This window comes from Prionailurus viverrinus, chromosome C1 (genome assembly GCF_022837055.1).
Source record: "Prionailurus viverrinus isolate Anna chromosome C1, UM_Priviv_1.0, whole genome shotgun sequence".
Classification (NCBI taxonomy): Eukaryota; Metazoa; Chordata; class Mammalia; order Carnivora; family Felidae; genus Prionailurus; species Prionailurus viverrinus.
The window spans coordinates 8390364-8415944 of NC_062568.1; the positions used below are offsets into that span (position 1 = coordinate 8390364).

Below are 25581 nucleotides of genomic sequence, written 5' to 3' on the forward strand. Positions count from 1 at the left end.
TCATAGAATTCCTCCCTCACTTGAAAGGTGAAACTCAGGCCAAAGAGATAAGTTGACATCTGTGACTTTTATAAGAGTTGGTGGCCGAACAAGGACATTTGCCTGGGTCTCACAATGAAAGACATGCACCCTTATTAACTACATGCTATTCCCTCCTCATTATCCAAAGATTATGTGTTTCCAGAGTATGTGTGCAATTTCCAGTGAAACCACAGATATGCTAACTGCAAAATGCTAACAAGTATAGCAAATATTATCCAGTTCCTGACTATTTTTTCCTGATCATTTTAGAGGAATAAATCTCTACAGGGATGAAAGCCAATTCTGCCCATTCTATAAATAAAAGGACTCTTGCTCCAAACTAGTCTCTTGGGGTTGCTTTAAGGATTAAATACAAAGAGCATGAGTCCCAGTTAGTCTGTAGCGTAAACCAGTAACAGCAGATGCTACAGAAACAGAATATGAGTGTGTGGGTCCCAGGCGCCCCACTGAGGAGAGAACAAAGGGGAAAAAAATAAAGGCAAATCACTTTCTTATAATCTCTTCAGATTAAAGAGCTCTGTGTTGGGAACAGAAGTGTCTATCTGTCGCCTTCCAGAACCCTCACTCCCCAAATGCTGTGCCGTAACAGAAACAGCACTGACACGTGGGATTCCGTACTGGACCCGTGTCATTTGAAAAACTTGGGACTGTGGGAGGCCTCCTTGAATTCTTTGAGCCTCCGAATCCTGACGGGCAGCATGGTGGTGATTCCTTGCAGTGCCATTGACCTCAATGAAAAGTGAGCCCAGCGTGATGCGTGCCACACCGAGGGAACGTGCCTCTTCCTCGTGTGTCAAGTGAGGAAAATACTTCCTGCCCACCTGCGTCATAGAAATTAAAGTAATGACTTCTGTATGCGACCACATACTCTGTTTATTATTTTGTGCTCCTGCTAAGGAGACGTTTTGGTATGCATGATGGCCCCTCGCTTCTCCACCAGATAAGGAAGCTGGCATATTAAGAGACTCATCAGGGAAAACGTTATTCCAAAGGGGGGACTCGGTGGACGAAGCCCGGTGAACCAAGGCATTGTCCAAGTGCGCAAGCCATTGGAAGAAGTAAGTGGAGCAAAATGTAGAGATGGGGATCAAGGACAAAGAGAGATTTAAAGTGAGGAGCAAGCTCACTGAGCAGTAAGAGAAATGAAGCGTGAAATGTGTTTTCCTCTTTCAGATCGAAGCGGCACTGGATTGTTTTTAAAAAGGCCTTTTAGTAAGGCTCGCCCTAAAAACCAGTCTGCTTTTGCGCCACTCTCAGACAATGGGACATCTCCGTCTGTGCCACTTTTGTGACTCTGGTTTTTATTCCCTTAAACCTATCTGTTCCTCGTGGCTTACCATATTTTGTCCCATTTCTGCCCATGCTGTTCAAAAAGTGCCGATGGGTCTGAGTTAAAGACCCATGTCGTTCTTTTAGCTCTGAGTTTGAACAGAGCCTGGACGGTCTGGAGCTTTCGAAACTGGGGCGGAATCACCCTCAGGGTCTGATGCGATAGGCAGGGAAGGCTTTTGTTTGGACAAACAAACGAACCACTGAACATTTCTAGAAATGATGTCTCCACAAACAGCCCTGGAGTGCTCATTGGCGAAGAAGTGGGGTCAGAGTCGAATCACAGATTCTTTTTGCACAGCTGAAAAAGTAAAATAAAATGAAAAACTCTGCATGAATTTATCACAAAACAGTAAGGACCTTTGGAATCCCCTAAGATATCTTTCAGGTGCTTTCTGAGTCTGTTAATTGGGGAAAGTGTATTTCACTACCCATGGGCTGAAAGTTACTAACAATCATCGAGACTTCAGATGACTTCCTTGAAGACGGAAGAATTGAAAGGAGAAACAGAATCATGGAGATTATCTCTGGGTACATTAGAAAGGACCAGAAGAAGCTTGCTCCCCTAATTTGGGAAAAGTGCTACTTCTCCAAGCGACTGCTCATTGTTTAAACTTCCCCGGGCCAGGCGGAGAACCCGATCTCAAACTGAGACCATGAGAAGCAGAGAAATGGCAGCTGAGGAGATTCACCCTGGGGTTCTGCAGGAGACACTGTGCTTCTCTGAAGGCGTCTCTGCCCACATTTGGCAAGCCCTGCTTTCATTGTTCCCTCCGCACCCTCTGCTGCCATTTGGTTGAAGTTGGTGGGGGTGGCTCTGTAGGCACATGTGTGTCTCTGGCTCTGTTTGTTCTGCAGTCAAAGAAACTTTCCAACCTTGTGTTGCCTTTAAACATTCGGCCCCGTTCTATGCATACAAGCGCAGTTAGTGTCTGCATGGATGCACGCCGTGTAGGTCTGCTCTTGGATATGGACTCAGCTGCGATGTCATAGCCATTAGCCTGGTAACCAGAGTTTTAAATGGAGCCCTGTACGTGTGGGAAAAAGTAATCTACTGTCCTATTTCGCCACCTACCACTGAGTCTGCTATTTCATTCAGAACCTTGTGAGTACAAAGCCAGTGAGGACAAAATTTGTGTAGTAGAATGCATACATCTTGGCAGATGTTATTTCGTTTAATCTCTTACCTCCTAGCAATCAATGTCGATTTGTTAACGTCGCACAGAGAATACTAAATACGCCGTACCAAGTGGATTTCTCAGGACCGAGTGGATTAAAAGTAGCTGTGTGCTAAAGACCACAGCGGAAGCAGGAAATTGAGACTAAGGCCTGGGTAGGATGCAGGAGGCGAGGACCGTTGGATGGAGTTGAGCTCTAGGCTTCACATCTCCAATGGCAAAGCCCTTTCTGGCAGGGAAGGGCTTACTTAGTCCCAGAACCTGCCCTGCCTTGAACTCTTTTAGGCTTAGACTCTAAACCCTATTCTTGCGGTTTAACGAATCCAAAGCTTAAACTATTCTTAGTTCCTAGAGGTTATTTTCTGGCACTCTTCTTTAAATACCGCACGAGGATTATTTCAGTCAGTAAAAATTCTAAACGTATCATTTTCTGTTAGCTTTCTCCTTGCCATTTCGGTTTCACACACGCTTGATTTCCTAGCGCATGCTCTCTTTTAGGTGCACAGTCATGGTCGTAACTTAACAGTGTTTTACTGCCTCAGTGGTGATCTGACTCCCATGCTCAAAGGTGGAGCTTTAGATGAATCCATTCAAAATTCAGCTGGTGATTCCTATGTAGATGTCTCCCCAAAGTGGATAATGAATAGGTGTTAGAAAACCGCAGTTACGGAAGAGGAAAAAGCAAGACAGAATAAAGCTTCTCGGTTTTTCCTTTTTGTATTTTTTTAAATTGTAAAAGAAGCATGGATTTATGTGAGTTTTTGTATGCGGTTCAAGAGACCTTTTTAATCGCACACTTAACCGTGATCACGACCCAGGATGTGTGGGTACAGAGCCAATTTTTGCTTTAATTTCCTACTGTAATTTGATAAGGAGATCTATTATAATCACTGATACAACCTACTCTCTGTCATAGCCACGAAATAAAATGGCAAATTCAGATAACTGATTATAGAATAATATTTGGGGTGTATCCTAGCCAATGCCAAGCCACCAGGAAAGCACTGAAATTTTTTACTTACTATGTAGATCAAGTTGTATAAAGGCAAACTTTTTTAATACTGGAGAAGACTAGGGGACAGATGGAACTTTATCTGGGATCATTTCATGAGCTCATTCTTGTTTCGGCACCTATAAGATTTTAGGGTTAAAGGAGTTTCCAAAGATATCGGTGATGCCTGCCTCTTTCATCACAGATGTGGTTAAATGTGAGCCCCTATTTCTTACCTGAACATCTGCGTTAGGATGATATTTAACTTTATTTCCACGAGTTAACGGGCACTGAAGGGTTTATTCGTGTTTGTTCACAGCCTCAATAAAATATAATTGGCCATAAACCCAGGAAGTGTCAAGGTCTAGTCCAAAGAGACCTGTTATTAAATAGATAAATAAATAAATAAATAAATAAATAAATAAATAAATAAATAAGTAAATAAAACTTGTTATATAGCCCATTATACCCTTTGTCACACTTAGCATTTTTCTGCATCTTTTCAATAAAGGTCATTCTGCTTTGTCTCAGGAATGCTGGGTGGTGACTGCTCAGATTTAAAGCCTGTATGATCAGTTTTATGATTCGAATAGCAAAGGCAGCGGTCCTATTGACGCGCAGGAAGAAATAAACACTTAAGGTTTCTAGAAAGTAGGAGTGAAGCAAACATTTATTTCCCTTTTGCGGTCCCAAGCAATTACATGCGGGAACGTAACAGTTGCAGAAAAATAGAAATTCAGTGTCCCATAAATCTTTCTTTTTTTTTTTTAATTTTTTTTTTCAACGTTTATTTATTTTTGGGACAGAGAGAGACAGAGCATGAACGGGGGAGGGGCAGAGAGAGAGGGAGACACAGAATCGGAAACAGGCTCCAGGCTCTGAGCCATCAGCCCAGAGTCGGACATGGGGCTCAAACTCACGGACCGCGAGATCGTGACCTGGCTGAAGTCGGACGCTTAACCGACTGCACCACCCAGGCGCCCCTCTTTTTTTTTTTTTAATTAATTTTTGAGAGAGAGAGAGAGACCGTGCAAGGGGGGGAGGGGCAGAAAGAGAGGGAGAGAGAGAATCCCAAGCAGCCTCTGCCATGTCAGTGCAGAGCCCAGTGCGGGGCTCGAACTTTCTATAATGAATGTCAAGCAAAGAGCGAGGGCCGTGATCCAGCATTATCCATCTATGCTTTCCTAGCTGCCCAGGTAATTTTTACTTCTCAGGTATATGCAGACCCTTCAGAAACGTCTTTTAAAAGAACTTGGAGGGAAAGAGCAGGTTGAGACTGGATGAGGTATTATGGGCTCAGCACTCTATTTGCCAAATATCAGAAGGCATCAGAGAGTCAGTTGTGCCCACTTGTGTTTTTACAGAGTAATGTTAATCAATTAGCTCAATTCTGCTATAGATAGTAAGTAATTGCATTCACTGGAAGCCACGACGACATGATTAATAATACATTCCAACTTCCAAAATTAGCATTCACTTGGCACTTAAACATGGCTCTTTGAAAAGAACGTTTTTTTGGTATGTAAGACACATGGTTGGATCAAAAATTATTTCTCTGAAAATAATCCGGTGAGAACATTCTAGTTTTATATGATGCCCAGGGCCCTTCCTGCATAAATGAGTACAATTCAAGTTTCTTCTTTAAGCATTTTCCAATAAATTCTTAAGAAATAGCACTTTAGACTTCAGACTTAACGCACTCTATGAAAGTTTTAGAGAAGCCAGTTACATTCTTAATAATTAAGGAGCATCTGCTGCATGAGAGTTCTGAAACTAAGCTCTCTCAAGGATGGGAAGGTAGTTAAGAAACTAACTATGTCTAAGAAGATACGGCAGCAATAGGGCAGTTGGCTTGTAATAAGTGAATACCACCCAAAGAGAAGTAGGCAACTGTCACAAGAAGAACGTGAAGCAGGTGCCATGAGAGTTCATCAGGGGGATACCAGGAGGCAAGAACCCGTCCAAGAAGGGCTGCGTTATGGGCTGATTACAGGATCATATTGGGAGAGGAGGGCAGAAAAGCAAATTGAGGGGTGTCTGGGTGGCTCAGTCAGTTAAGCATCCGACTTCGGCTCAGGTCATGATCTCACGGTTCATGAGTTCGAGCCCCACACTGGGCGCTGTGCTGACAGCTCAGAGCCTGAAGCCTGTTTCAGATTCTGTGTTTCCCTCGCTTTCTGCCCCTCCCCCACTCGCTCTCTCTGTTTCTCTCTCTCTCAAAAAATGAATAAACGTTAATTTTTTTTTTAAGTAAAGCAAACTGAGGCTTGCTTGGGTCTGCATTGACCTTGCCGTGGAAGAGTGCTTAATAGTACCTGTTGTTGGGCATGCAGTCAGCAAATATTTATTTTCATGTTTCCTATATGACAGGCTCCACTCTGTCTTCTACACAACATGAAATTTGGGCACTTTTAGGATTGTAGGTCCCCTTCAACTTTGCACACACTGTGAAGTTAAAGCACTTGGCACTGAACAGGCCATTTATTCCACACACTTAGAAGGTTGAATAATTATATTTTCGGGAAAATTCTAATCATCAGATCTGGAATATGATTATTTTTTACTTCCTTTTTTTAACTTGTTTTATTATTTTTTTAAATTTACATCCAAATTAATTAGCATATAGTGAAACAATGATTTCAGGAGTAGATTCCTTAGTGCCCCTGACCCATCTAGCCCCTCCCCCCTCCCACAACCCCTCCCCTAACCCTCAGTTCGTTCTCCGTATTTATGAGTCCCTTCTGTTTTGTCCCCCTCCCTGTTTTTATATTATTTTTGTTTCCCTTCCCCTGTGTTCATCTGTTTTGTCTCTTCAAGTCCTCATGTGAGTGGAGTCATATAACTATTTTTTTAATAATCAACCTAAGGCCACCTGAGTGGTTCTGTTGGTTGAGCGTCCGACTCCTGATTTGGGCTTAGGTTGTGATCCCCGTGTGGTGGGTTCAGGCCCCATGTGGGGCTCTGTGCTGAGCGTGGAGCCTGCGTGGGATTCTCTCTCTTTCCCCCTCTCTCTCTCTCTCCCTCCCTCTCTCTCTCTCTCCCTCTGCCCCTTCCCTGCTTGATTGCACTCTCTCTCTCTCCTCTCAAAGCAAACAGATAAACTTAAAAAATCAACCTAGTAATTACTAATATTTTTTCTGAACAATTAAAAAGCCGATTCGTAGGGGCGCCTGGGGGGCTCAGTCGGTTGAGCGTCGGACTTCGGCTCAGGTCATGATCTCATCGTCTGTGAATTCGAGCCCCACATCGGGCTCCGTGCTGACAGCTCAGAGCCTGGAGCCTGTTTTGGATTCTGTGTCTCCTTCTCTCTCTGATCCTCCCCCGTTCATGCTCTGTCTCTCTCTGTCTCAAAAATAAATGAATGTGAATTAAAAAAAAAATTTAAAGTCAATTCATAAAAGTTCTTGTCTTCTACCACAAGAGTTTCCCTTTTAACTGTTGCAATGATATTGACATAAACCATCAGGGAGAAGCATTTTCACTCTGGACATCCACCCTAGAAACAGCTTGGAAAGGTAAGTGGGAAGTGCTACCCTGTCTCTCCACTTAATCTGGAATTCTCCCTCTCCTAGTCCTATGCCCATGAGGTGTGGGTTTTTTTTTTAATATTTATTTATTTTTGAGAGAGAGAGAGAGAGAGAGACAGAGCACAAGCAAGGGAGGGTCAGAGAGAGAGGGAGACGCAGAATCTGAAGCAGGCTCCAGACTCTGAGCTGTCAGCACAGAGCCCGACACGGGGTTCTCATGAGCCTTGAGATCATGACCTGAGCTGAAGTTGGACGTTCAACCGACTGAGCCAGTCAGGTGCCCTGGTGAGGTGTGGGTTTTTATAAAACTGCCCATTAGTCCCTTCTAAGAGAGAAGAAAAAAAAGGAAAAAATACAAAGTAGGGATTCTGGTTTCTTGAGGGTGTATTTCTCAAAGGGGAAATTTTTAAACTTTAATTTGTTGAGGATATTCACAACCAGTAATTGCCTTTCTTAGAAATATTTGAAGGCCCAGATTCAAACCTATGGAAAAATCATGTTTTATTCCTGGACCCTTGGTTCCTAGGCTTCTAGAAATCCTGCAGAAGGAATTGTTGATGAGTCGGGTGGTATCTATTTCAAAGAGATTTTGTTTTAAAGACCAAGCTATATTAAAGAATTGTTTGCATTTGGAAAACGAATGGCACATTAAATTTTGACTGGTTATGAAAAATATCTTTTATATTTATAGCAACTTATCATTTGAAGAGTTTTCCTAGTTCATTTGAAATTCAATGATGCATTTTTTATTACATCCATCTAAACGCAGGTAGTTGGGGAGCCTGGGTGGCTCAATCGATTGAGCTTCCGACAATTTAGGCTCGGGTCACGATCCCAGGGTTGTGGGATAGAGCCTCGTGTTGGGCTCCTTGCTGAACGTGGAGCCTCCTTAAGATTCTCTTTCTCTCTCTCTCTCTCTCTCTCTGCCTCAAATCTAAAAAATAAATAAACACAAGTAGTCTTCTAAATTTTACCAAAGAAAACACCCACAAGAGGCTTAGCATCTTCTAACCTTCAACATCCTGCATTTAGTCCTTCCAACTATAAACTTTTAAATAGATCCTTTGAAAAGTTAATATATAGGAAATAACTTGTTGAATTTCAGACCAAATTGTAAAAGCTTGATGATGCGGACCCAAATAATCTTTAGGGCCCCCAGATTTTCCCTGGTTCGATCACACACACACATCCCAAGTGCCTCCTTGCCTCCCTGAACCTTTCCATCCCTTTTTCCTCTGCTCTGCGATGGATGTGAATATTATATTCTCCCCTAACGTTATTTATACATTAAACCTGGCTTCCCACGTATTATGAAACTAATAGGTTTTGTAATAAACAGTGCTAGATACCTTCCAGAGCCAAATAGTTCTTTCCTGAATAAAAATATAGGAGTGACCTGTGCACCCTACGTGCAAGCCCAACCTTGTTAAATCTTACAGTAAGTCCAAGCCTGGGCAGTTACTAATTGTTCGCTGTTAGTCATATATCAAAATAATTTGGGGAAAATGGGCTTGCACCTGCACTGGAGAATTTCAGAAATTCATTATAACTTTGCCTTTCCCTCTTCTCAATCCTTCCTATTGTGAGTGCTGTTGTTTTTGAAATAAAAATATCCCATTTGATGGTTGCACTATGTCAGACCTTTCAATTACCCATCTTTCGCAGTTTAGGAAAAGCTAGGGACAATGCCAGATTCTTCCTAACATTCTTCATCTTTTTCCTGATTCTCTACATTTTTTCATTCTTTTTTCCCCCCCAAGGGGGCAGAATTTGTGTACGGTCCAGCTATTGGACAGTGGGGCCAAGCTATAAGCATTTGTCATTTACTACAAAAGATGTCAGCAACAAAGTCTTGGCATCATATTTGGATTATACTCCTAGGACAGTTTAAAAGTGACGTGGTTTCATGTTGAGATCAGAGAGGCCAGAACGGTGGGTGACTGCGAGATGGATGGGTGCATCAGAGGTGAATTCTCTGCCCAACTTCAATCATCCTAGAAGGAAAACCGTGACTGTGGAAACAATAGAAGAGCTGAAAAAAAAAACGGTGTTGGTGCTTTGGAGGGAGGATTTCGAGGATAAGTCCATTACTAAATAATGTCCTCTGACACCAGGAGGAAAAATGTCAATACCACTATATGTTGCTAGAGGGTATGAGGTATGGCAGAATCATCTCTTGACCATCTTACAACATATAAGAAAAATGCGACCGTAGCATTATCTGGAAATAGTATTATGAAATTACTAAATTATTTGAAAGATTCCTCCTACAGTCTTGCATCATGACTTCCGTGATTACCAGTACAGGGACCCTCTATGAAGAAAGAGGGATAATATTCTCATAGTTTTCCAGGGATAAATGGAGAGAATAAAGGGAAACATTTGTTAATCTTTCCATTAACTACGTTAATGGAAACACAGTGAATCTCCTCTAACGTAATAGAGTTTTGGAATTATCAAGTGTCTCCAAGATTAATTCTAATCTGCTATCCGTATTTTATTGAATGAGGTGCTGACTTTCTTCTCCAGATCTGTGATATGTTCTAAAAATATATGGGGGAAATAATTTTAAATTATATATGTATAGTTAAGTAACTTAGTAATATCCTTATAACCTCTTATATTAAACCTCTTAGGATCTTTTTTTCATTGTTAATATAAAATTGCTAATTGAAGACTGTTTGTTTCCACTTTAAAACAAATAGTTTGTCACTTCTTCGAGGTTTTGCTAAGCATCGTGTTCCCATCATTTACATGAAGAGGTGTTGAACCATGCCATTCACTGCCACACCGGTTTTTCACACAAGCACCAAAAATTGAAGAGTTAAAGCGGAAGTGTCGTAGACTCTAATGCTTTCACTGGCTTAACCAATGCCAGAAATACTCTCTTGCCCCATGCACTCAAGGTAGGGATGTTCCGGTAGGAATGTGAGAACAGAAACAGTTTTATTACTACATTAAGATATCAGTACATTATTCACACTTGGGGAATCTTCAGGACTACGTTATGGATCTCCTATAGACCTAGATTAACTGCGCCTATATTGGCAGTAGAAATCTTTAGGCTTGTTGTTTAATGTAAAAGGGATCCAATAAGGCTTAGATCAGATTCCGAGTTACAATAGCCTTACTAAAAGATAAGATCTTGAACGTGACTTCAAGTCAAGGGACTTCCAACTGAGATGCCTAGGGACCACACAAGCTAGACAAGAAGACGACGGGAGCAGTGAGGAGCATGCTAAATTAAAGAAGGCATGACCCACACAAAGGGTGTGGCCGTTATGACACTTGAGCAGTTGTTCCCATGTTAGAAGGTAGGATCCACATCCTACCTTGAACTTTTTTTTTTAAGAGAAGTCAGTAGCCGAGGCTATTATGTAAAATCTTTTTTATTTCTAAATGCTGTTGACTATTTCCCATGTTTTAAAACACTCGTGGCAGGAAAACACAATTGTGGAACCAAGTTGAGTCATTGGCTGCCTGATTGTCACTATCCTGTAAGTTTTTATTAGAGTTTCACTTTAATTCAAGGTTCCAGTTTCAAGGACCCCATGAGGATTCTGCTGCTTGTAATACATTACAGCATGTTTGACTGATATGAGTGGAAAATGATTCTGATGTTAATGTAAATGTAAGGCTGAAGATCATATTTAGATTTCGAAAAACGTGTACTCCGACTCTTAATTAAGAAAGATTTCCACAGGTCTAATTAAATAATACCAAGTCAAATTATCCTTTCTTTGCTGTAAAAATATCAAAGGGGAATGTGGTAATACATATCTGACACTTAACTTAATTTTCAGCAACATAATGCAAGCAGAAGATATGGAAACTAATGCACTGAAAGCAATAAATCCTTTTAAAACTCTGTTTACAAACCACACTAGAGTATCACCAGTTATTGCAGGGAAGGGGCGGAGGGCAGGGACGGAGGGAGGATTCAGATGTCCCATATTTTCACCTTAACTGGGTCATGAATTATTTTCCATGCCAACTACAGTGCTTATTCAGTGCTTACTACACAACCACAAAAATCTGTCCCTGCCTCATCCTATTAGGCTGAGATTTCACAGAAGCCCAGTAAACCCAGAGCCACATCCCTAAGTAGATGTTGCCCTTTGCCCAGTTCAAGCAAATTGTTTTAAGTATTTAAGTTCTGTATCTCCCTTGCTGATGCACATGAGCGTCTTGGTTATTCTGCTCTGAGCCATCATTGCTGGGCGAGGTGGGTGATGCCTGGTGCTCACTCTGGGACAGGAGCAGGGCCAAAACTGGCAGAGGGGACAGAGGTCCTGTCCTGAAGCAACCAGCCACCCTTTGTTTAAAAACATTTTTTTTAACGTTTATTTATTTTTGAGAGAGAGAGGGAGGCAGAGCGTGAGCAGGGATGGGGCAGAGAGAGAGGGAGACACAGCACCTGATGCAGGCTCCAGGCTCTGAGCTGTCAGCACGGCGCCCGATGCGGGGCTCGAACCCACGAGCTGCAAGATCATGACCGGAGCCGAGGTCAGATGCTTAACAGACGAAGCCACCCAGTGTGCCCCGTGCCTTCCCTTTGTTTTAGCACCAGTGCGACCTGGCATCTGCCCCTGATTCAGACTGTCCTGCTTCCTCACATCAACTCCTACGGTTTCCATCTACCCTGGAAAAGATGCCGCCAACGTTTACTTTTTCGAAAATATTTTTGATTCTGTCTCCCCGGTGTCTCACTGGATGTGCGCATTGTGGAGACCCTTCCCCAGACTGTGTGACGCAGAATATGAGCGCTCTGTAAGAAAATGCTGCAGCGCCCCAAGAAATATCGCCTACGAGACACTCCTCGAGAGATTCCCGTTGCACGTTGGCGCTCTAAAGCTCTGGGGAGTTCTCAGTGAGGATACCGGGTTAGGTTTGCTCAGTCCACTGTTCCTCATGTTGACTTGACATCAGATATCTCTTGTCTGGAGCCCTGACTCACACATCAGGAAGGTCTAGAGTGTGTTTGGGGAAACAGTATTGACAAGGGGGTTGCCATCTGAGACTTCTGGGTTGGGGAATGACACGGTCAAACCTGGCGCTAGACAGGGAAACTACTGGAGGGGATAATCAAGAGGAATCATTGGAATATAGTGATGAGCTAGTTGTGCAGATGAGGGGGGAGGGAAGTTGAAATGAGTAGCAAGTCCCTGATTGTATCACCTAGGTAGAAGGTGATACTCACCTAAAGGTGAGGTCATATGGAATAGAATTTGGAAAGAAATGTAAGGAGTTATTTTTTTTTTAAATGACTTGGCTGTTTGATTTTAGTGCTTACGAGAATACTTGGGGGGGCCCTGGGTGGTTCGGTCGGTTGAACATCTTACTCTTGATTTCAGCTCAGGTCATGATCCCAGGGTCGTGGGATTGAGCCCCAAGTCAGGTTCTGCATTGAGCATGGGGTCTGTTTGGGATTCTCCCTCTCTCCCTCTCTGCCCCTGTCCCCTTCTCACACACTCTCTCTCTCTTTAAAAAAAAACAAAAATACTTGGGAGAGAAAACAACGAGATTTCTGTTCGTTTAATTTTTAGTACTTTCCGGTGCAAACTTCCCTTTACAGCACTTGCCAAGCCAGCTCTTCTAAGCTCTGTAAAGGCAAAGAAGTTGTTTTATTTTTCTGATTGTCTTAAATACATAGCACAATATCTGCCCCTGTTTTTGCAGAGTACATAAACAAATGGTTGCAAACAGAAAATAGCTTTGCCTAAATCAAGGGGAATGAAGAATGAAGGTGGAGAGAGCCCATCAGATTGAAGGAAGAACTCAACAGCAGGTCTTAAGAAGCACAGGAAGGGGGGCGCCTGGGTGGCACAGTCGGTTAAGCGTCCGACTTCAGCCAGGTCACGATCTCGCGGCCCGTGAGTTCGAGCCCCGCGTCAGGCTCTGGGCTGATGGCTCAGAGCCTGGAGCCTGTTTCCGATTCTGTGTCTCCCTCTCTCTCTGCCCCTCCCCCGTTCATGCTCTGTCTCTCTCTGTCCCAAAAATAAATAAATGTTGAAGAAGCACAGGAAGGAAGGAGGGCCTAAGAACTATAATGTGCAGGGCTCAGGGCAGCGTTTGGTATAAATCACATTTTCTGCCCTTGGGTCCTTTTTCTCAAGGTTCCAGTCCAGGTACGGTCATGGTACTTGTTGGATGTGCTCCGGAAGGTGAGGGGGTAGAGATGTTCCCTCTAGGAAAATCAAGGAATATCAAGAAAACAAGTGGGTGTGAAAACAGTGCCAAAATTCTCTTCAGTGTTCTGTTTATAAACCATGTCAAGGACAATGTCATCTGGTCAGAAAGTACAGCTGTTTACTTCTGAAATGAAATCTGGCTGGGCACAGGGAGCAAGGGACAGGTAGCGTTGGATGTACCATCTGGACTAGGTGTGGAGAAAGGCATCCGATTACAGATCGTCTTTCTTCTCTAATTGGCACTTGAGGTTCAAAAAAAAAAAAAAAAAAAAAAGAAGGAAAGAAAAGGAAAAAAGCTTTTTTTCTCAGCCCAGTCACTAGTCTATCTGGAAATGGATGAGACAAACTGTTTTATTTAAAAAACACAAAAACAGGGGCACCTGGGTGGCTCAGTCGGTTGAGTGTCCAACTTCAGCTCAGGGCATGATCCCGTGGTTCATGGGTTCAAGCCTCGTGTCGGGCTCTGTGCTGACAGCTCAGAGCCTGGAGCCTGCTTTGTTTCTGTGTCTCCCTCTCTCTCTGCTCCTCCCCTGCTCGTGCTCTGTCTCTCTCAGTCTCTCAAAAGTAAATAAACGCTAAAACATTTTGTTTAATATTTTTTTTTATTTTTATGACACAGAGAGACAGAGCATGAGTGGTGATGGGGCAGAGAGAGAGGGAGACACAGAATCCGAAGCAGGCTCCAGGCTCTGAGCTGTCAGCACAGAGCCCGACGCAGGGCTTGAACTCATGAACCGTGAGGTCGTGACCTGAGCCGAAGTTGGACACTCAACCGAGCCACCCTTTTTTAAACACAAAAACATAGAATTTTAGAGATGAAACAATGCTCTAGGACAACGAGGGCCAGAGAGGTTATTGTTTTGCCCAAGGTCACTCAGGCTATCAGTAAGTGAACTGACTATGGACTACACACCTCCTGTCTGCCGTCCGTGCTCCTTTCCCTGTGAACACAAGTGCACACTGCCTCGAAGAAAGAAGGAAATGACTTCTCAATGGCAGTCTCCCCTCAGTAGTCATGGGCTCGGAAAGATAAGACGTGAACACAAATTCAAAACTGCTTTCTGAAAATATAACCCTGAATGCCAGCCACGCAAGAGAAATGCCAATTTTCAGTGCCACCAAAGATCTTTCGACACAATCTAGGTAATGGATCTGCTTCCCAATTCATGACACCCTTGCAAAAGAGGGCAAAGTCAGATTAAATGTCTCCTTGTCAGTGTACTATGATATCTTGCGGTGGCCTTGAAAAGTTGTGGAATGAGAGAAGGAGAAGATGGAGAACAGAAAGTGCAGTGCCCTTTTCTCCTGTTCACAACGTCGGATTGGTAATTATAATGTTGGTATTTGCCACATGCTGGTAGGAGGCCCGGCACAGTGCAGACATAAAGACGATACTGTTTATTGCTCTGGGAATTTACAGTCCTGCTTGGGCAGAAAAGTAATCATGAAAAGATAAAAAAAGCATATGATACTGGTTAAATCTTGGCTTTCTCAACTTCCTTGGCATTTGGGTCTTTTGTGTGGGAGATGAAGGGAGATGACAGAAATAGGATAATTGGAAGCTTTTGTAGATGTGCACAGTGGGGATTCAAAAATGAAATATGTAGCCTTGCCAGGAACAGTGAGCACAAAGAGGTCAGTTGTGGAAGGGTCCAGGGTGCATTGGAGGAGGAGCCATGTAGCCTAATTATCCACATCCAGGCTGACGGGGTCTTCTGGGCTCTCCCTTCATTTTGGAATGTCTTCCCTTTCACTACCACTTTCAAAGCTCGTACCCTTCTAATACCCGCCCCCGCCCCCGCTCCTCCTAATGTTCAGTTCACAAGCATCTACGACCATCCACACCCTCGACACACAATATGGCAGCCCAACTTATGATCACTGATCTCGTCAACACAGTGGCCTCCTCATCAAACTCGTAGTTAACATCCACGGAGCATTTGATTCTATTCCAGGCTCTGTGCTAAGCTCTTCATAAATCTTTAATTAAGCCTCAAAACACTCGGTGAGGTAGGTGCTATAGTTACCCTCATTTTACAGTTGAGGAAGCTCAAGTTCGGAGAGTTTGGGTAACTTGTCCAGAGGTTCACAGCTAGCACATGGGAAGGCCAGGAATCACACACAAGCCCACAGACTCCAGCCCAGTGGTCTTACTCGTAAGGGCAAAGACCACATTCCCAACCTGATCCTTCACACTGCTGAAATGTGCTTGCCTCTTGAGTTCTATCAGGTATAAGTTAGTGAAGATTATAATGGCTTCCAATCTTTTCCCAGCAAGTGATAGCTGTGCTTTAATAGGGACATCCCAGAAGAGTAACAGAAACCCAGACCCTGACTCATGCCAGTGGTGGGGTTTTGAGGGATGGAGAAGTGAAAGAGGGAGCTGACTTGAAGGCCAGTAGTCCTGAGGTCCTTCCCATCAACCGACTGTCAACTTGACTTTCAAAAGGAGCTAGCTCTGATCTTAAGAGAAACCTCCATTATCTGCCAGAAGGTCACTGGGCCTGAAAGCCATCACCAAGGAAATATTGAGGCTGAATAAGCTGCATTAGCATTGGGAACAGAAATTTTTTTTTTAATTTTTTTAAGTTTATTTATTTTGAGAGAGAGAAACAAAGAGAAGCAGGGAGGGGTGAAAGAGAGGGGGAGGGAGAGAATCTCAAGCAGGCTCTGCACTGAACTCAATGCAGGGCTCAATCTCATGATCCATGAGATCATGACCCAAGCCAAAATCAAGAGTCAGATGCTTAACTGACTAAGCCACCAGGACTCCTCTGGACCAGGGGTTTTCAAGCAGGTGTGATTTTTCCCTCTTCCCCAAACCCTCCAGAGGCCATTTGACAATGTCTGAAGATGTCATTGGCTGTCACAGCAGGGTGGGGTGGAGGGGATACTGGTATCTAGTGGGCAGAGGCCAGGGATGCTTGTAAACATCCTGCAGTGCACAGGACAGCCCCCTACGGAAAGAATGGTCTGGCCCAAATGTCAGTATGTCGAGTTTGAGAAAACCTGATTTGGATGATAACTGAGAAACAAGTATGGCCAGAGTTACAAAAGTCCAAGAGATGGCCAAGAAAGAGGACACGAAGTCAAATTGAAGGACAAATGAGGCCCATCTTAGGCCCAGTTTTCAATGGCTGGTTTCACTCCAAGGTTTTCTCCTCGGTCCCCCAAAGTTCAGGATGATATAGCTAGTTGGTTCATTCTGCCTTATTGAGTATACATGAGGGAAAGAAACATTTGATTTTACAAATAAGACTTTAGTATAAAGAACAATTTGCACTGGGAGGTGGGGTCCCACGGGTCACTGTTATATGATTTTCTGCCTAAGAAAACTATTAGGTGAACCAGCTTCTGAGTCATGGTTTCTCAAAGTGTAGTCCGTGGAGCATCCAGATGAGTCACCTGGAGGTTAGTTACAAAACCAGACTACCAGGCCCCCATCAGGCCTGCTGAGATCCTAGATAAGATCCAGGAATCCATATTTTTTAGCAACCTCCCCACGTGATTCATGCACTCACAAGAGAACCTCTCCCTTCAGCTTCCTATAGTGGCAACTTTCAAAGCCCTAGTATTGCCCAGGCCTGATTCACGTCTCCATGCCTGTATGAGGTCTTTGGACACCTAGCTTCTGCCTTCTTGTATTTCCATAGAGTGTTTGATGTGTACCACTAGCTCTCATGAGGACTGTGGATGAGCACTCCGTCTTAACTCTCTCTACCACTGACACCTGGCATGGACCAGGACCTAGGAATTATCGACAAAAGATCAGAACCTCTCTGCATTTGCTGCCATTCTCATGAACCAGATTAAACAGATACCGGTGCCCCTGATAGGGTTGCCCAATCCTTGTTCACCTGTGCCTCAGTCCTTCCCATGCACCCAACAAGAACAGATAGCAGAAGGCTAATTTGTCCTCTAATGTGGGACCTTGACCTATCACACATCAAAAGGTCAACAATTTACCACAGTGCACGTAGCTAAATAAGGGAAGTCCAACAATTAATTCTCTGAAAAACAGAAAGAAGCTCCTGACGGAAAAGCCAAGACCCTTCCATTATTCTCCCATTTCTACCTTGCAAGGCATTAAACACTTAAAATAAAGTATGCTGTTAGCTTTGTCTCCTCCTGGCAGAGGCCCTAGAAGATATGAATGCATTAAGATGCCATTAAAGAAATGGCTTGTGTGCAGACTGGTTGCCGAGATACTCTAGGCCGTCTGTAGGACCCACCAGCAAGCCTCGTTAGTCTGAATATTTTGTTGCACATATGCTCAGGGTTTGGCATTTACATGACAATGCTTCCTTATCAAAATTGCTTAGGTAAAAATGCTTCATTGCCCTCCCTTTATAAAGACACATCCTTCTGCAGTAAAAAGACCACCAGGAGAATAAAATACATGCAATGCCAATGTCATATAAATTAACCAATTTTTCCATCAGAGCTCAAAAGGTTTGAAAGACCTTGGCCTCTCCATAAAACTTGTGTACAATGTGATTTTCAGGGTAATTATTAAACCGTGGCTGACATTCATAGTGAAAGCAAGGTAATTAGCAATTGGAGTGACTACAGGAGGCCAGTTTTGGGTGCTTGTTTTATTTTAAGTGAAATAACTCTGGGGTGTAGTTAACTTTGCCAGCAGTGGGAAGGTCCCATGGGATCCGAGCCAGCCAGCAGAGACAACGCCCGTCTCTGGGGGAAAATGGCTATTGGGCAATAGTCCATATGATCAAAGATAATAGCATCGATTCAGAGTCCCTCAACTCCCATCTTCTGGGAGGCTATTGAATGTTTTCATCTGATCGTTTGTAAAAGAAATCATCTGCCTCAACCCGGAATGCCTTTCAGTCTTCTTTAAAAGATGGAAGAATCATTGTCCAGTAGAAACTATGTTGACTTGGGTTGATTATTTTTTAATGGGAGAAGAACATGAGGTGAAGAATTAGCTGCCTGGCTTTTTAAAAAGCGTTAACCATCCAGCTGTACATATTTGTGTGAAACATAAGCCAAGAACACCATATAACAGCTGTGTACGTTTGCTGTTGTTATCTTCAGGTTGTTATGCTCTGGCTTTGAGCACGATGGCAGGGAATCTGAATTAAAGCATGGTCTCCATAAGAACGAATGCTTGCTTCTTAGGGGTTCTCCACTTTGCAACAGACCAAGCTAACGCTGAAGTCTTGAAGCCTTTCCCCAGAATTTCAAGGTGAATGATAAATAACTAACTACCCATCAGGAAATTGAGAAAAGGGCAAACATTAAATCCAGTGTTCCTCATTTCCTGTATAATGTATTAAGAGTTTTGGGTGAGATATATAAATATCTCCAGGCTATAGTGTTTCTTCCCTGGAGAAGTTGGTGACCAACGTTAAGTCCGCCATAGAAAAGAAAAAAGCTATCACCGCTTCACTGATTGCCATTAGATTCTAAGATGGGCTCATGAGACTCTGTAAGGAATGAATGTTTTCCTCCCTTTCACTCCCACATCAAATCCTGATTAAGTGGGAAACTTTGCCTCCTAAGACCCATTTAAATTCAGTAATATAACAATATCATTACCACTTGATACATGTTTGAAGGGCTATGAACGGAGATGTGAAGCTGAAAGTCATCAGAAGAATTAAAATTGAGAAGTCTAAAAGTAAATCAAATTTTGGACCACAGACCTGAGAACACAGCCTTGAAGTTCTTTTGCATATGGTAGATGGAAGGCAATTTAGAAAGTTGAGAAGACACAGAGATAAAGGGGAAAATGCCTAAATGGTTTCTACTTTGCTACTGGGAGCGGAAGTTAGGGGATAGGAAAAACTATTGTATTCTACAGACAGAGCCCACTGAAAGCTCTACACTTAGAAATAAGAGGCTTTGTTGTGTTCATTTAAGCCCCTCAAGGCTCTCTCAAGGTAACTGAGCTGTTCAGTCCCCACCTTTGCAGCAGGAAGTAATGAACTTCCGTAAAGAACCCTGCTGCCAGGGTCGCTCAGGAGCTACCACAGAGAAGGAGGAAGTAGCTACTTGTGCTTTACTTCCTTGAAACGAGGTGGACGGTGGTGAGCTGAACCCAGAGGTGCAACCCTTCTTTGTCCTACGTGAGCGAAGCCCGGCAGCACAGAAACCTGCAGGCAAAGGGGAAAATTGATTGGAAGTGAAAGAGAAAACATGAAAGGAGTTAGGCAAATATCCTCTAACAAAGCAGGAATAATCACGGCAGATGCTGAAAAATTCAGCGGTGGAATAAATTGGAATAGAGAGATGGACCCAAGAGGCAATGTGGAGACAGGTGGAAATGCACGGGAAACTGCTCTTATCGTGGGTTCGAACCAGGCTTTGCGAATTCACGCATGGCATCGTGTGTAGCTGTCCAAGACTTAACCATCAAGGTTCCAGTTACTCTGCAGTACTAACGGTAGTTTTGGGGTAATTTTTATCAAGTTGGTGCAGATGCAGTGTCCGTGAAACCCAAGTTTCTGCCCTCTGGATTCTTAGATTCAGTGAGGATATCATTTGCCCATCATGCAGCGTATTCAAATGCTGTGAAAACGGAGTTAAACATTTTAAAGATGACCTCATAGCTTGTTGCCTTAGCTCATCGCCTTTCTTTTCTGTGTCTCTGTGTCTGATTACTTCTCCACCGGTTTTCTTCTTCCGGATTTGTCTCCTTAGTCCTGATGCCCCTCCCCACAGCTACCATTGTCTTTCTCACTCTTATTTCACTGCTAGTTTTTTTTTTCCAGGAAGTGATCCAAAAGCCATTATTTCTGTCGCCTCTCAATCATTTCTTAGCTCCATTGCACCCTGCATCTACACTGCTCAGTGGAGCTGACAGTCAAATGCCAAGTATTGTCCTCACCTAAACCTTCTTCTCAGTACATTCATGATGTTAAACTTATTTGTAAAAGATTAAGCACAGGGGCACCTGGGTGGCTCAGTAGGTTAAACATCCAGCTTCAGCTTGGGTCATGATCTCACGGTTCCTGAGTTTGAACCCGGCATCGGGTTCGCACAGAGCCTACTTGGGATTCTGTCTTTCCTTCTCTCTCTCTGCCCCTCCCCCTGCTTGCCTGCTCTCTCTCTCTCTCTCTCTCTCTCCCTCTCTCTCTCTCTTTCTCACAAAAATAAATAAATAAGCTTTAAAAAACAGAAGATTAAGCACAAAAACCAAGCTGTACTCCAAAATAAGACTGTATGGGAGACAGTTTTCCAAAGATGTTTTCCCAGGACTCTAAAGAGACCATGAGCCAGAGAATACAGGCAGCCTCCAGACACTGACCATGACCCCTGGCTGACAGCAAGGAAATGGGGACCTCAGTCCTGCAACTGCAAGGAACTGAATTCTATCAATAACCTGAATGAGCCTGGAACCAGATTCTTCTCTAGCAGCTCCAGAAAGGGACACAGCCCTGCTGACATTTCGATTTCAACCTTGTGAGACTCCAAACAGAGAATCACATTGTGCCATATTGCACCCAGATTTCTGACCCGGAGCAACTATGAGATAAATAAATGTGTGTTGATTTAAGCCACCAAATGTATGCTACGCTGTTACAGCGACAATAGAAAACTAATACAGATGAACAGATCTGTTTCTCAAATCTCTGATGTCTTACCATTCAAATTCCTGTTTCTTCTAAAGTATGGTTAATGTTTCCCATCTTAACTAACTTCTGAATATCCAGACTCTCATGTATTGAAAATTGCAAACTTACTCTCTTTGGGCACCATGGAGCCAGACTTTTGTGCACGTATCTATACAAGAATTTGTGTGTTCGTGTATTTTGTGTGTATATGTATGTGCATATATAGGTGTCTCTGTACATAAATACAACCTATGTAGACCTGATAAATACTAACCGTACTCAGTAGATGCTTATATATGCAGACATATAGGAATTATGTGTGTGTATATAAAATATAGTTTTTTGCTCAAGGCCAGGTACTACTATGTATTACTTCACAACAAACTTATAAGCTGTATACTCACAGCTCCACTGAATATATAAAAAACAGGCAGACAGAGGTCAAGTAACTTGCCGGAAGTTATCTGATCGATGGCTGAAGAGTATTCAAATATAGATCTGTCTGGACCCAAGACTGAAAGGTCTTTATTTTTCATCTGGCTTTTCTTTCACGCTGAATCTCTTTGGACATCCTAGGTCCTACATCCCCCTCTGCCCAGATGCCCTGTACCACCTTCCTTGAACTCCTTACCCCGTGCACCTGGGTGCACTGCCCTGGCAGTTTTCCCCCTTTATCTCTGTTTCTTCTCAACTTTCTAAATTGCCTTCCATCTACCATATGCAAAAGAACTTCAAGGCTGTTCTCAGGTCTGTGGTCCAAAATTTGATTTACTTTTAGACTTCTCAATTTTAATTCTTCTGATGACTTTCAGCCTCACATCTCCCACACCGACTCTTTTGTGAGTTCCAGGCACACATACAGCATGGTGCTGGACATGTCTGCTTTCCTATCTTCTTGACCAAAACTCCAATATGTCTACATCAGCATTAGTAGGAAAAGAAGTCCTCTCTCCTTAGTACCCTATGCCCCACAGTCATCCATCTTGATGGCAAACTCAGAAACCTGCTAGCGTCTTCAAACCTCCCTTCTGGTTGAGAGCACGGGCTCTGGAGCTGGATTGCTTTGGTTGAAATCCCATCCATGCTACATATTTCCTTTGGGACTTTGGAGCAATCGCTTAACTTCCCAGGACCCAAAGAGCTTCCTCTGTAAAAGCGGGGTGATGATAACAGTAATAATAATACCTAGCTCACAGGGTCACTGCATGGTTTGAAAAGGTACTATAAACTTAGATCAGCACCCAGCACCCAGTACTTGCTCAATAAGTTTCACCTACCATTCATTTTCCATTTAATTGCCACATCTTCGTTTATGATTTCAGTGAGATCTAGAATTATGTTTCTGTTGCCCAGTTTTCTACCCTCCACCATTCTGTGTGATCATCTGGATTAATACAAACTGCTACCAAATGAATCTTCCAAAGGCCTTATTTTCATTGTAATGCAGAAATCCTTCAGTGGTTTCCCATGGCTTTCTGGATACAACGGGAACTTCCTGATCTTGGCATTCAAAGCTTTCCATGAACTGGCCCCTTGCTTCTCTTTTCAGTTGTTCCTACCTCTCTTCTCCCACTGACCTTGGCTGCAGACAGGATGGACTTCCTACTTTTTTCTTAAACACACTGTTTAGGCCTGCTTGATAGCATTTGTAATAAGTAGTCATTACGCTTACTGTGTACGACACAATATGTTGACCCTGTTAAGTGTCACATCATTTATCCCCACCAAAACTCTTGGAGGTAGTTACTGGGCTATCCCTAGTATATGAGGGATGAGATGAGAAAACTGAGCCCTGGAGAGAGTGAATGACTGTCTGAAGTGTCTATAGTGACGAATCTGCGACCGTGGGATTTGAATCCAAGTTGATTCCAGATCCCATGATTGTAACCATTCTGTCTTATGCTTTCTTTATGCTACATTCCTCTTTCCTGGGGGATCCTTTACCCTTCTCCCACCTATTAACCAAAGTCTCCCTTAGGTTCTACCTTCACTATAAAGCTTTCTTAGATTCCTTCAAACTCTAGCGAACTCCTTGGTCAGGTTCAAGCTTCTTCGGGCTAGGAAGGGTCTGTTGTATTTCTCATGAAGCTGGCAGTTCCTTGAGTGTAGTACTTAATAAATTCTGATTATGAATTGGTACCAGATTGCTTTACTAATGAGCTTGACAGTGAGTCCTGGTGCTTGAGCCAACTGACCTCTGACTTCCCTTTATTCCTGTTTTTGCACTAGGTAGCCTTTTTTTTCACCCAACACATATCTGAACCAGTGGAAGTCCCCAGTGGTGCCATCCTGTGGGACATCCCACTCCGTGCTACTGGATTTCCCCCTCCTTTGCAGTCACCCCAAGTTATGTCTATCTGACAACCTCATATGTGGCCCGGCAACGCCTCCTTCTGCCAGTACATAAGGGAGCTGCAATGAACAGCTAAGCAAGAGGAGAAATGAGTCATTCTCATTTTGCAGAAGTTGAGGAGTGGGAGGGACTCCAGGATAAAGAACTGTGGCGCCTGAAGAGGAATAGAGGAAAGACTGGATGCAAATATTGGAAAGAGAGGAAGTCACACAAGAGTTGCTCAATATTATTACATGCTTCCTTACAAGACAACATTCCTACCTTCTAAAATCATGTGTTAGGGATATAGGCTACCATGGGTAAGAGGGTCCATGGATGGACTTCCAAGATTTGTGACCTCCAACCATGCATGCACCTTTCCTTCTTTTAATTTTTTTTTTTAGTTTATTTATTTATTTTTTGAGAGAGTGAGAAAGAGAGAGCAAGGGAAGGGCAGAAATAGTAGGAGAGAGAGAATCCCAAGCAAGCTCCAAACTGTCAGCATAGAGCCCAGTGTGGGGCTCAAACTCATGAACAATGAGATCATGACCCGCGTTGAAATCCAGAGTTGGATGCTTAATTGACTGCGCCACCCAGACACCCCCATGCATGCACATTTTCTGAGTACTTACATCTTTCTATGAGTGAGTCTATAGTTTTTATTAGTTTCTCAAACGGGTCCATAAAAAAAAAAAGGGGGGGGGGTGGTAAAATGCTATTTTCAGATCTTAAAATAGAAACATAATCTTACCCCAGGAAATCAGGTGACCCAGAGGTGGACTCTGATAATGTCGTAAAAAGAAAAAAGTAAAAAAAAAAAAAAAAAAGTTAAATCTGAAAATTCTCCATGTGCTATGATATGCCTGCTCATCTAACAGTTGCTGAAGAGTTACGTAGATGGTATAATCTGTTTAGAGCTAACGACATACAGTGAAATTGCTAAATATTCAGTGACCACAGATCAAAAGGGCTTCTGCTACATGGAATCTTTGTTTGCCTACTTAAGCCAGTTTTAAAGTAATGATACAGTTTACTTCCCCATTTTTTATTTTTATCGTCTCTTACTATGTTTCTCATAGTTCTTTAAAGAAGCTTCCTCAGTGCCCACACTTGGACAAGGAAGGATCGGCATCTCTCTTTCTCTATCAGTTTGCTGCACGACAAGGTAGAGATAAATGAGTTGCTCAAGTCCGAGGTATATGTATGTGCTTCACCCAAGTCCGGTTATTACTGGAGCAAAAGGAGTGGCCTGTGTCAGTAAAAAAGCAACTGCGATAAAGAGGAAGGCTCATTAAATAAGCAGATGGCTTCTATTTAGGCCATTGGTGTTTGGACGAGTCAGTTAAGTGAGAGTTTTCCTGAAGATCACCACCTTCGCTACAGAATCTAGAACCGTGTTTGCAAAAGGGGCTTCTCAGGGTCAGATGAGAATGTCTTATTCCAGTGTCTCTGTGCCCAAAACAAACAAACAAACAAACAAAAAGGTGGGCGGGGTGGGGGGGGAGCCACAGTTTTAAGTTGATGGTCAAAGAGTCTTTTCTGGGACCACTCACTTCTGGGTGGCCTCATGCAAGGCAGCCGTCCCGCACCTGGACTCTTAAACGTGTTGAGCACTAGAGAGAGAAGACAAGGCTCTGGAAACAAAAGCCTCGAGAACAACCACAGTGTATTTGCTCGTCGTCTCCCACTGCCCCAACACTCCCCCTTTCTGTCTGTGGCTGAATCCTACTTCTGGCTAGGGCAGGAGCAAAAGGTATCAGTGAGTCAGCAGCCTCGTTATTTTTCTTTCTTAAAGTTCAAAACTCTCAGAATACTGGGAACCCTTTGCAAAGAAATTGCTCTCCCGGTTAAGTGTCGTATCTGTATCCGCAGTGCATGTCATGTTGGACTCTGCACAGATGTGCCCTTGACAAATGCCTTTGGAACTGACCCTGTCTGTTATAAAAGCAGGCATAACGACTCTTCATAATGCTTCTCCCTCAGGACTCACCGCCTGGGAAGGTTGGCAGGGCTTGCTTCTGTCTTGGTGGTCATGGAGAGCAGACCTCAGTGGAAACATTCCTTCGACCATCTTTATAACCCACATAATGTCTCACGGGCAAGCAGTGGTTTCATCAGACTGGTGGGCACCACTGGAGAGTAGGCTCATCCTGCAGTGAAGAAACAAAATCTTTTCGGATCCCATCTTTCAAGTGTCTAATCAATTAATTCCTAGTCCCATGGCCTTCAAATATTTCTTACCTCATGCACCTAGTAGACAAAATTTGCCTACACTCCATTGTCTCTGCGTATGTATACGAATTCTGTTGTTCTTATCAATAGCTAGTATTTCAAAACACAATATACATGTGGGACAAGGTTCATTGTTAGGCATAATAAATGTGAGGCCCTCATTTATTCTTTCATTAAACTTA

At 43.2% G+C, this 25581-nt stretch overlaps 1 protein-coding gene and 1 long non-coding RNA gene across 6 annotated transcripts in view; one reads left to right on the forward strand and one right to left on the reverse strand.

The window, feature by feature from the left end:
• The window catches only part of DOCK10 (dedicator of cytokinesis 10), a 272061-nt gene that overhangs the window by 72898 nt on the left and 173582 nt on the right, over window positions 1–25581 (forward strand). The gene's annotated exons all lie outside the window — the stretch shown is intronic.
• LOC125173692 (uncharacterized) overlaps window positions 1–25581 on the reverse strand; it is a 28521-nt gene that overhangs the window by 1698 nt on the left and 1242 nt on the right. Inside the window, exons 2-3 of one of the 2 annotated variants that reach the window (XR_007155121.1) lie at window positions 25158–25317; window positions 3777–3919 (exon numbers count right to left, since the gene is read on the reverse strand). This is a non-coding gene — a long non-coding RNA (uncharacterized LOC125173692). The remainder of the gene's footprint in view (window positions 1–3776; window positions 3920–25157; window positions 25318–25581) is intronic. The other variant, XR_007155122.1, reaches the window with a different exon arrangement.